The sequence below is a fragment of the Elephas maximus genome, chromosome 2 (genome assembly GCF_024166365.1).
Source record: "Elephas maximus indicus isolate mEleMax1 chromosome 2, mEleMax1 primary haplotype, whole genome shotgun sequence".
Taxonomy (NCBI): domain Eukaryota; kingdom Metazoa; phylum Chordata; class Mammalia; order Proboscidea; family Elephantidae; genus Elephas; species Elephas maximus.
In genome coordinates, this window is record NC_064820.1 from 44,590,181 (window position 1) to 44,602,969 (window position 12,789).

Below are 12,789 nucleotides of genomic sequence, written 5' to 3' on the forward strand. Positions count from 1 at the left end.
GATTTTTCTGCGAGGTGGACCCAAAGGTCTGTCTGTAGGTTGGGACAATCAGGGGGATAACGCCAGTCACTCGGCTTCTTTCCGGGGACCGCGACAGAGGCTCCCTCCATTTGGCCTCCTGGGCACGCGGAGTGGTCGATTTCCACTTGTCCTTCGCGGATCGCTCCCACTTTCCCTTCCCACCCATCCCCCAGCCCACCCGCCAACTCCGCGTCCTGGAGGCCGCGCCTCCCGCAGGGGCGCATCTACCTCCCCGCGGGACCGAAAGGAGGAATTCCTCCGGGACCTGGGAGTGCCAAGAGTGAGGAGCAAGACGGGAAATTGCAAAAGTCCGCGCCCCTCTGCCCTCCCCCGCCGACTTCCCGTAACGCCCGCCCCTCGGCGCTCACCCCACGGCTGATTCATAGCTGCGGCGCGGGGCCGCCTCGCACGGCCACACTGTTGTCCGCACCGGCGGGCCCCGCGTCTCCCACCGCCGAGGACTTCGCCCGGCTCGGAGCCCGACCCCGAGGCGTGAGTACCCCCGCGCCCCGCGCTCAACCCGCACCCTGCCCGCCTTCCGCGATCACTTTTCCCACGCGCGACCCCGGCGCGGTGCCAGACGGTCGGAAAACTTTGCAGCTCTGCGGGGCGGGACGCAGCCGAAAGCTCGGCCGCCGGCCTCCCCTCGGCGGGGCCGCGTTTGCTTTGGCTAGGGATTTGATGTCCTTAGAGACGGTGCTTTTAAGGGTGCTTGCCTCTGGCCCGCCTGCCTGGTGGGTAAACACTAAAGACAGTACTTTTAGGGGTTCTTGCTTCTGACCCGCCTACCTGGTGGGTAAACATTGAAGAGTAGTTCATTTAAGAGCGCACATGGTAAGGTCCACCGCGACATTACCTTCCCTGCTTTTACGGTCACCTCCCATCGCTCACCCTCAAATCGTGAGCGATTGTTGAAATTAAAGTTCCCAACGGATGACTTTTGCCTCTGAACTTTCAGTTTCAACACCAAAACAAACAAGCCAAGCCCGTTGTCTTAGGGTGGATTGAGACTCATAGCGACCTTGTGGGACAGAGTAGAACTGCCCCATAGAGTTCCCAAGGAGTAGCTTATGGATTCGAACTGCTGACCTTTGGTTAGCTTTTAACCACAGTTTCAACACACCAGAAGTTAATTGCCTCCCTGCGCCACAACCTGGCAGAGCCACTCCTGCTTTTCCCGGGATGCGGGATGCGGGATGCGTTTATCTCCCTTCACTAAGTGCCCGCTTACACCTAGAAGTGGGAGAGGAAATCCCCGCGACTCTGCAGAAGGGTTTGGGTCGTCTCCAGCAATGTGAATCAAAGTAGCACCTAGAGTTGGCGGATTGGGCATCAGGAGTCTTGCATTTGTAACTGCCCCCTCCCGCCCTTTTTATAGACAAGAGATGGACGCTTGGAGGGACTCAGTAACGTGTCCAAACCATATAGCTAGTATGTTGCTGTTAGGTGCCTGCAGAGTAGATATTTTTGACTTACAGTGACCCCATATAACAGTAGAATTGCCCCATAGGATTTTCCTAGGCTGTGCATTGGGCTGCTAACCAGAAGGTTGGCTGTTGGGAACCCACCAGCTGCTCCATGGAAGAAAGATGTGGCAGTCTGCTTACATAAACATTATAGCCTTGGAGACCCTATGAGGCAGCTCTGTTCTGTCCCATAGGGTCACTATGAGTCGGAAGCAACTCGAGGGCACTCAAGAACAATCTTTAAGGAAGCAGATCGCCAGGTCTTTTCTCCCACTTGCAGAGGCTGGGTGGATTTGAAACAAAAAGGTTAGCAGAAGAGTGCCAGCATTGCTGTTGTGTGCCTTCGAGTCCATTCCAACTCATAGTGACCTATAGGACAGAGTAGAACTGCCCCATAGAGTTTCTAAGGCTGTAATCTTTACGGAAGCAGACTCCCACATTTTTCTCCCAAGGAGTGGCTGGTGAGTTCATTCAAACTCCCCAATGAAGTGGGTGAGCTATAGACTTACCCACTTCACCACCAGGGCTAGCATGGTGAGACTGAAATTGGATCCTAGGTCTCCCAGGCCAGGGTTTTTCCGCTTCACCAAGATTCCTTTCTTGGTAGTCGTTGATCTGTCACCCATCTGTCCATCCATCCATTCATCCCACAGGAGGCCTGTTCTGTGGAGGGTGCACGATGCTTGGCGCTGCTGAGAGGCCACTTGGTAACTGACCTTCCTTGAAAACGCTTTGTGAACAAGCCTATTCTCCAATGCAGGAGTTCAGTAAATGTGAGGTCGGTGTAGGCAGGGGAGAAGATGGAATCCAATGTGGTGTATTTAATTTGAGCTAGAAGGAACTCTGGTCGGGGAGAGGAAGCTTTGGGTCTAAAGCTATCTTTGGGACTTGGGTTAAGTTACTTATTGCCTCTTAGTCTCAGTTTTCTTGTAAGTAAAATACTGATGGTTCATCCTTACATGTTAGCTCATTTAAGCCTAACCAATGAGGTAGATACTAATATTGATGTCTTCACTTTATCAGTGAGGAAACTGAGGCCCAGGAAGGTTATGAAACTTGTCTGTGGTCACACAGCTAACAAGTGACAGAGGCAGGATTTGGTTTTGGAGCCTCAGCTCTTAAACCAAAAAACCAAACCCACTGCCGTTGAGTCGATTCTGACTCACAGCCACCGTATAGGACAGAGTAGAACTGCCCGATAGAGTTTCCAAGGAGCGCCTGGCGGATTCGAACTGCTGACCTCTTGGTTAGCAGCCGAAGCACTTAGCCACTACACCACTATTAAAAACAGAAAACAAAAAAACCTGTTGCTGTCCAGTTAATTCTGGTTCATAGCTATCCTATAGGACAGAGTAGAGCTGCTCCACAGGGTTTTCAAGAAGCAGCTGGTGGATTTGAACTGCCAACCTTTTCGTTAGCAGCTGAGTTCTTAACCACTGTGCCACCAGGACTCATCTTAACCACTATGCTGTACCTCAAACTCTAGGACTCTTTGTAGAGTGGGCCTGGAGGCCGTCCCTCACTGTGGTCCTGCTTTGTCTTTCTCCTGGGCTGTTTTAAAAGGGACTCAGACACCCTTGAGGTTGAATAGTCCCAAACAATCATTATGGCCAGAGGGGTCCCAAACTTACCTGTGCTCAAAATCATTCCTGGAGTTTTTGAAAAATGCACACCACTGGACCCCAACTATAGCTAACCTATTCAGAATCATCAGGAGTGCTCAGTTTGGCCTCTTCCTCAGTTGTTGGTAGGCCTCCAGTGACAGGGAGCTCACCACCTATCATTTCGTTGCTGGACAGAGCTCATTCTCAGCCAGAACTTGCCTCTTTATGATTTGTGTTTGGCCCCAGTTCTGCTTCCTGGTGTCCCAGTGAATGCGTCTAAGCCTCTCACACCAAAAGGTCTGGTCTAGGGTGTCCAGCCAGGACTCAAGCCACCCTGAGGAGAACATTTATACCCTGGCTCTGTATGCTAATCCCCTTTCTTTAACCTGAGCAGACTGGGGACTCCTACAGGGGTACATGGAGCTATTTCAGGGGGCATTCCGCTGCTTCTTGTAACTCTGTTGTCCTCACGATAGTTTTGAGAAGGGAATCAGCAATAATGTGATGTGACAAGGGGAAAGAATGGGTTTTCCTGTGGGAACTGGGCTGGGGTGTTGCTGACTCTAGAGGAAACCTTAGTGACTGCCCTCTCGCTCAGTTACAGGAACAGCGAACCTTGGCCCTCCTGTCCCTGGGGGAGGAAGTCCTTGATTAAAAAATCCATATATATCTGAAAAAACCAAACAATATTGTGACCTTGCTAGAGAAAACCCAAGCAGACTTCCTTGTAGCTACAGAAAGAGAGCATTTCTTTCCCAGCAGCTTTGTCTGTCTTCACAGCCTTCCTTTCTTCCTCGTTTTGGCTCTACTGGTGCTTTAGCGTTTGTTTACTCCAGGTTATCTGTGCCTGTGTTTTGTGCTTTAAAAATAATGGAAGTAATAACTGAAGATACTACCATTAGCAGAGAGTCAGACGGTACAGAAGTATATGAAATAAGAGGTAAAATTAAATTAAAATGCATCACCCTCAATCCCACTCAGAAGAGGGAACATCGGGTTTGGCAACTACCATCCCAAGGTGTTTTCTTTTTCTGTACACTTGCATAATGTCTACATTACACATATGTTTTTTAATATATAAATGAGATCTTATTATACGTATTGTGCAGCTTGCTTTTTTTTTCACTTTCCAAGTTGTAGGAATCGTTTCATGTCTGGACCTACCTCTTTTCCTAACGGCTACATGTTATTCTAAAGTGGAAATATAATTGATCTGTTCTTATTGGTATATATATTTGGGTTGTTTAGAGTTACTCAGCTTTAGCTCTAATGTGCCAGAGAACACCGTACACTCACCTTTGTGCTCAAGTGTGTTTCTGTGGAATTGAGTCCTAGAAGAGGTAGTCATAGGTCAAAGGGTTTGTCTGCTTTTCAACTCGATAAATACAATCCTCTAAATTACACACCTCTCCCTCCCCTGACAGGTACTAATTTAGGCTCAGCGCATAAGACTCTATTTCCCGCCATTTACCCTAAGGCCAGCTGTTGTATATATATATATATAAAACCTGGTGGCATTGATATATATATATATATATATATATATATATATATATATATATATAGAATCGACTCAACGGCACTGGGGTATATATATATAATTACTATTTTTAATTTTCAGACAGGGTAATGAGTGAAACATAGTATTTCATTTTAATTTACATTTTGCTGGCTACTGTTGTAATAACAGAGCCCTTGGTGGGTTGGTAGCATAGTGGCGGTTAAGAGCTACAGCTGCTAACCAAAAGGTCAGCAGTTTAAATCCACCAGCAGCTCCTTAGAAACCCCATGGGGCAGTTTTACTCTGTCCTGTAGGATCTATGGGAAACCCTGGTGGTGTAGTGGTTAAGTGCTACGGGTGCTAACCAAAGGGTCGGCAGCTCAAATCCGCCAGGCACTCCTTGGAAATTCTATGGGGCAGTTCTACTCTGTCCTATAGGGCTGCTATGAGTCGGAATTGACTCGACGGCACTGGGTTTGGTTTTCGTTTTGATAGGATCTATGAGTCGGAATTGACTCGATGTCAACAGGTTTGTTTTTGTGGTTATTATATTTATGGGTCATTTGCATCCACCTGTGAATTACCTGTTCATATCCTTTGCCCATTTTGTGATTGGGTTTGTTTTCTTATTCCTGCTTTTTGAAGAAACTGTATACAGATTCTGTATCTTAATCCTTTGTTACAAATGATGTAAACATTTCTTCTACTTTAATGCTTTTGTTTTTAACTACCTGTTACTGTATAGAAGTTTTAAGTGTTTGTGTAATCAATGCTGCAGATCTTTTCTTTCATCAAGGTCTTTTTTCACTTGAAAATTATTTCTAAATTACCTTGTTTTCTTTCAATAATTTTATTACTTTGGTTTTTACATTTAGCTTTTTAAACCATCAGATAATTTTTGTGTAAGGTGCCAGATAAGGTTGTAACTTAATTTTTCCCCAAAGTTGTAGCCAGCTGACCCCACACCGTTTATTTTATAGCCCATCTTTTTTCCAACTGATTTGAAATTTTGTTTTTGTCATACAGTAAATTCCCATTTATACAGAAGTCTCTTTCAAGACTATTCTGCTTGATCTTTTTTATCTCTTTTTATGCCAGTGCCATGCTGTGTGAAACACTATAGCTTCATAATGTGTTTTTCTATCTAGTAGAATGTATTTGTCCTTTTTTTCAAAACTTTTTTCTGAAATAATTCTTCAACATTTTCTCTTTTGTATAAACTTTACAGCTTGTCAAGTTTAATAAAATCCTGTTGGAACTTTTCTTAAGATGTCATGGAGTTTATAATTGTTAGTACATTTTTTTAATGCCTTACAGTGCATTTTAATGTAAGCACCAAGAATTGAGGAAGCAGTGTAATGTGTAAAGTACTGGGCTTTGGTGACTGACACACCTGGTTTTAAATTCTGGCTTTACATCTTATTAACTGTGCCAGCTTGGACAATTTCCTTTTAACTTTTCTTAGCCTTAGTTTCATCATCCACATGTAGGGTTAACAATAGAATTCTTTCATAGGGCTGTTATAAGAAACTAATAAATGTATGTAAATCACTTAGTAGAGCTCCTGGCAGAGAGTTAGTATTCAGTACATGCTAACTGGGATTATTTTCATATTTTGTGTCCTGCACTGGGTTTTCAGAATGCCTTATTGGTAGTTGTTGTTAGGTGCCGTCGAGTCAGTTCTGACTCATAGTGACCCTGTGCACAACAGAATGAAACACTGCCCAGTCCTCTACCATCCTTACAGTTGTTGTTACGCTCAAGTTCGTTGTTGCAGCCACTGCATCAATCCACCTCATTGAGGGTCTTCCTCTTTTCCGCTGACCCTGTACTTTGCCAAGCATGATATCCTTCTCCAGGGACTGATACCTCCTGACAACATGTCAAAAGTATGTAAGATGCAGTCTCACCATCCTTGCTTCTAAGGAGCATTCTGATTGTACTTCTTCCAAGACAGATTTGTTCTTTCTTTTGGCAGTCCATGGTATATTCAATACTCTTCACCAATACCACAGTTCAAAGGCGTCAATTCTTCTTTCGTCTTCCTTATTCATTGTCCAGCTTTCACATACATATGATGTGACTGAAAATACAATGGCTTGGGTCAAGTGCACCTTAGTCTTCAAGGTGACATCTTTGCTTTTCCACACTTTGAAGAGGTCCTTTGCAGCAGATTTACCCAATGCAGTGTGTCTTTTGACTTCTTGACTGCGGCTTCCATGGCTGTTGATTGTGAATCCAAGTAAAATGAAATCCTTGACAACTTCAATCTTTTCTCCATTTATCATGATGTTGCTCATTGGTCCAGTTGTGACGATTTTTGTTTTCTTTATGTTGAGGTGTAATCCATACTGAAGGCTGTGGTCTTTGATCTTCATTAGTAAGTGCTTCAAGTTCTTTTCACTTCCAGCAAGCAAGGTTGTGTCATCTGCATAACCCAGGTTGTTAATAAGTCTTCCTCCAATCCTGATGCCCCATTCTTCTTCATGTAGTCCAGCTTCTCTGATTATTTGCTCTACATACAGATTGAATAAGTATGGTGAAAGAATACAACCCCGATGCGTGCCTTTCCTGACTTCAAACCAATCAGTATCCCCTTGTTCTGTAAGAACAGCTGCCTCTTGATCTATGTAAAGGTTCCTCATGAGCACAATTAAGTGTTCCGGAATTTCCATTCTTCTCAATGTTATCCATAATTTGTTATGACCCACAGAGTCAAATGCCTTTGCATAGTCAATAAAACACAGGTAACATCCTTCTGGTATTCTCTGCTTTCAGCCAGGATTCATCTTACATCAGCAATGATATCCCTGGTTCCACGTCCTCTTCTGAAACCAGCCTGGTAGTTCCCTGTCAATATACTGCTGCAGCCATTTTTGAATGATCTTCAGCAAAATTTTGCTTGCCTGTGATATTAATGATATTGTTCAATAATTTCCACATTTGGTTGGATCACCTTTCTTGGGAATAGGCATAAATAATGTATCACTTCCAGTCAGTTGGCCAGGAAGCTGTCTTCCAAATTTCTCGGCATAGACAAGTGAGCACCTCCAGTGCTGCATCCGTTTGTTGAAACATCTCAATCGATGTTCCATCAATTCCTGGAGCCTTGTTTTTCACCAATGCCTTCAGAGCAGCTTGGACTTCTTCCTTCAGTACCATCGGTCCCTGATCATATGCTCCCTCTTAAAATGGTTGAACATCGACTGATTCTGTTTGGTATAATGACTCTGTGTGTTCCTTCCATCTTCTTTTGATGCTTCCTGCATCTTTTAATATTTTCCCCACCTTTGCAACTTGAGGCTTGAATTTTTTCTTCAGTTCTTTCAGCTTGAGAAACGCCGAACGTGTTCTTCCCTTTTGGTTTTCTATGTCCAGCTCTTTGCACATGTCATTATAATACTTTACTCTGTCTTCTCGAGATGCCCTTTGAAATCTTCTGTTCAGTTCTTTTACTTCATTGTTTCTTCCTTTTGCTTTAGCTGCTCGACGTTCGTGAGCAAGCCTCAGAGTCTCCCCTGATATCCATCTTGGCCTTTTCTTTCTTTCCTGTCTTTTCAGTGACCCCTTGCTTTCTTCATGTATGATGTCCTTGATGTCATTCCACAACTCGTCTGGTCTTCGGTCGTCAGTGTTCAGTGCATCAAATCTGTTCTTCAGGTGGTCTGTAAATTCAGGTGGGGTATACTCAAGGTCATATTTTGGCTCTCGTGGACTTTCTCTGATTTTCTTCAGTATCACCTTGAACTTGCATTTGAGTCGACCTTAATGACATAGATGGAGTAGAACTTTCAGGACCTACATTTGCTGATGTGTCAAGACTCAAAATGAGAAGAAAACAGCTGCAAACATCCATAAATAATTGGAACCCAGAATGTACAAAGTATGAATCTAGGGAAATTGGAAATCATCAAAAATGAAATGGAACGAATAAACATCAATGTCCTAGGCATTAGTGAGCTGAAATGGACTGGTATTGGCCATTTTGAATCAGACAATCGTATAGTTTACTATGCTGGGAATGACAACTTGAAGAGGAATGGTGTTGCATTCATCGTCAAAAAGAACATTTCAAGATCTATCCTAAAGTACAACGCTTTCAGTGTTAGGTAATATCCATATGCCTACAAAGAAGACCAGTTAATATGACTATTATTCAAATTTATGCATCAACCACTACGACCGAAGATGAAGAAATAGAAGATTTTTATCAGCTACTGCTGTCTGAAATTGATCAAACATGCAATCAAGATGCATTGATAATTACTGGTGATTGGAATGTGAAAGTTTGGAAACAAAGAAGAAGGATCGATAGTTGGAAAACACGGCCTTGATGAGAGAAACGGTGCTGGAGATCGAATGATTTGCAAGACCAAGGACTTCTTCATTGCTAATACCATCTTTCACCGACATAAGCGGTGACCATACACGTGGACCTCGCCAGATGGAACACACGGGAATCAAATTGACTACATCTGTGGAAAGAGACGATGGAGAAGCTCAATATCATCAGTCAGAACAAGGCCAGGGGCCAACTGTGGAACAGACCATCAATTACTCATATGCAAGTTCAAGCTGAAACTGATTATTGGTAGTAGGAACTAGTAAATATTTTTCTTTATTTATTGATAGTGTCCTAGGAGACAAATGAATAAGGAAGACCAAGGAAGGATTGACGCCATTGAATTGTGGTGTTGGCGAAGAATATCGAATGTACTATGGACTGCCAAAAGAACAAACCTTCCTTGGAAAAAGTACAACCAGAGTGCACCTTAGAAGCAAGGATAACTAGACTATATCTCACATACTTTGGACGTGTTTTCAGGAGGGATCAGTCCCTGGAGAAGGACATCATGCTTGGTAAAGTAGAAGGTCAGTGAAAAAGAGGAAGACTCTTAACCAGATGGATTGACACAGTGACTGCAACAATGGGCTCAAGCATAACAATGATTGTGAGGATACCGTAGGACCAGGCAGTGTTTCGTTCTGTTGTACATAGGGCTGGTATGAGTTGGAATTGACTCATGGCACCTAACAACAACAACAACCGGATATAGCAGTAGTTCTCAAATGTGCATATCAGTCACCTGGGGATCTTGGTTAAATGTATCCACACACATATATATGAAGATCCCACTATGGGGAGAATAGCTGGCTGACAGCCTCCAGCTGCTGCACTTTTGAATCCATTGCACATTCACACCCAAGTTCACAGCCTGCAAGTCTGCTCCTAGCCACTGATGAAGCCAAGCCACTTCTGCCTGACATGGGACTCCTCTAACCTGCCATCTTTCGTCACAGTCTCCCCCCCAGCCTGGCCAAAACTTTCTTAGAGTTGTACTGTAGCTGGAAGCCCTTCCTTCCCAGTCTTCCTTCTTTCTTCTTCCCTTTCACAGTCGTCATACCTATATTGGCCCTGAAGTCTCCACCTGTCTTCTGCTCCCTTTTCCCTGGCAAGTGCTTCCCCCAGTAAATCTATTGCACATCTATTTCTGTCTTGGTATCTTCTTCTCAAAGTATCTAAACTGACCCAAATAGGCACACCCAACTATTAACAGTTATAAATTCAGAGCTGGGATGGGGGAAAGAAAGTAGGCAGGAGGAGGGAATTATGGACAACTTTCTCAAGGTAGGTAATTTTGCAATATGTAACATTCTTCTCTTTTGAATATATTGGGTCCAGTCTTGAACAAGTATTGGCCATTCTGTTATTTCCACACTTGAACCATATAATCCAGCAAGGTGAAACAAGTTGATAGCGTTCTATGTTTCGAATATAGTCTATGGATGTCAGAGTATACACAGCAAAACATACACCGGTTCAACAGTTTCTACATGTACCATTTAGTGACTCTGATTATATTCTTTGAGTCATGTAATCGTTCTCACCGTCCTTTCATGAGTTGTTCCTCCCCCATTAACATAAATTCACAGCCCTATAAGGTTCCTATCTAATCTTTCGAGTTGCTTTCGTCAATTTGGTCTCATGTAGATTACCTCTTAAAAGAGCGTAATGTTCAAGGTAGACATTTTTACTAGTTAAGCTAAACTGTTCTTTGGCTTTAAGAAGACTTCAAGGAATCTTTTTGGTTTAAGGTTTAAAGATTATCTCAGGGCAGTAGTTTCAGGGGTTCATCCAACCTTCGTGGACCTAGGAGGCCTGGAGACCATGAGAATTTGAAATTCTGTTCTGCATCTTCTCCCCTTTGATCAGGATTCCTCTATGGAATCTTTGATCAAAATGTTCGGTAATGGTATTCGGGCACCATCCAGTTCTTCTGATCTCATAGCAAAGTAGGCAGTTGTTCATGAAAGCAATTAGCCACATGTTGCATATCCTCCCCCTACTCAGCAGAGTGTGTTCAAGGGAACTCTGAGTAGCACAGCTTCATGGTTGCCACACTTCGCTTCCACAGATGTTTTTGTGCATACACTACTCTGAAACTTGCATTTTCGCTTAATTTTTGGACTTTTTTTGTGCTAGCACTTGGATCTATTTCATTCTTTTTAACAGTTGCATAGTATTCCTTTGTTGCAATGCCCTGTAATTAAATTTCCTAATTCCTTTTGATGGCATTTGGACTATTTTCATATCTCCTCAGTCCAACAAAGCTGAAGCACACACATGCACATGCACACACATTGTAGGACAGAGTTCCAGAAATACAACGTCTGGATCAAAGTGAACGCACACTAAATTTTTAATAGATTTTGCTAAATTGATCTCTGTAAAGCTGCACTTTTTGACCATTAGCGAGTGACAACGCCTATTTCTGCAAACACCAATGCTATGTCTTAAGATCTTTTTAAGCTTCACCAATTGGACACCACGTAGACACACACAGGCATACAGACACATATCTACTGTTTTAAGGTACCTTTATTTAATTATTAGTGATACTGCCAGTTTTTCTTTTTTGAATATTTATATTTTCTTCTTTTTTATGAAATACATATTTATGTCATGTACCGGTTTTTCTATAGGGTCCTTACTTTTTTCTTATCCATTTCTAAGAGCTCTTTATATGTTGAGTGAGTATAGTAACTTTTTGCCATAAGTATTGAAACTATTGCACCCAGTTTATTGTTAGTCTTAGGCCAGTTACAGCACTGAAAGTTTTAATTGCTTATGACATTGGTATAGCAATATTTATATTTATATTTATATTTATATTTATATTTATTGCTTCTGGGTTTCATGTAATACTTAGACAGATTTTAAAAATATTTGCCCATGTTTTATCCTAGCCCTTTTAATGGTCTTATTTCTTGCATCTATGTCTTCATCTAGAATTTATTTTGCTCAAGGGAGTGAGACAATAGCAATAATGATGAAATTAAAATTAGCTGGTTTTACTATGTGTTCTCATAATCCCATTTAATCCTCATGCCTGTCCTGTGAGGTAGGTTCTTTTATTCCTATTTTACAGAAAAGGAAATTGAGCCCCAGAGGGGATAAGTAACTTGTCCATGGTCATGTAGTAATTAAGTTCCGGAGCAGGTTTATGTCAGAGCCGATGCACTTAGTATCAGAGCTTCTTTTTCACACAAATGTCCAGGCTGTTATTGCTTCTGTACCATTTTGAGAAATAATCTACCTTTTCCCAACTCATTTGAAATATCACTTTTAGTATAATTCCTGCATATTCTTTGGATCCAGAATATTCCTTGGATCTAATTTTCCATTCCCCTTTTTGGCTTCACTTATGACTCAGCTTTAACCCTAGCTGGTGTCACAAATTGCAGGAATCTTTAACTGTATGTTCCTTAAAACAAAACAAAAAACAGCTGTAAGTGAGCCAGCCGAGTCACATAAATCAGTATTCACCTTGCAAAACTGGTAGAAACGAGGGCTTTGAACCGGTTTGTTCTAGTTTGAACCTCTACTGAGAATTTGCATTTCTACCTCAGATATACTGAATCAGAATCTACATTTTAACAGGATCCTCAAGTGATTCTTATGTATAATAAATTTTGAGAACCACTGCTCTACTCATGGTTCACAGGATTGGTCCCTAACCAGCACCATTAGCATCGCCTGGGAATTTATTAGAAATGCAAATTCTCAGCAGGGGTTGAAACTGGTAGGAACCGGTTTGAAGCTCTGGTAGAAACACCGAGCTGTTACCTGTTGGGTAGGCTCAAAGGGAGGGGAAGACGTGCTTGAACCTTTTTGTGGGTCGTACCTCCTGGTGGC

General features: G+C 42.7%; 1 protein-coding gene across 3 annotated transcripts in view; it reads left to right on the forward strand.

The window, feature by feature from the left end:
* Nucleotides 1–363: 363 nt before the first annotated feature.
* Nucleotides 364–12,789, forward strand: part of OSMR (oncostatin M receptor) — a 96,298-nt gene continuing 83,872 nt past the window's right edge. Inside the window, exon 1 of one of the 3 annotated variants that reach the window (XM_049862712.1) lies at nt 364–513. The gene's annotated coding sequence lies outside the window, so the exon portion shown is untranslated. The remainder of the gene's footprint in view (nt 514–12,789) is intronic. The other 2 variants (XM_049862717.1, XM_049862724.1) reach the window with 2 other exon arrangements.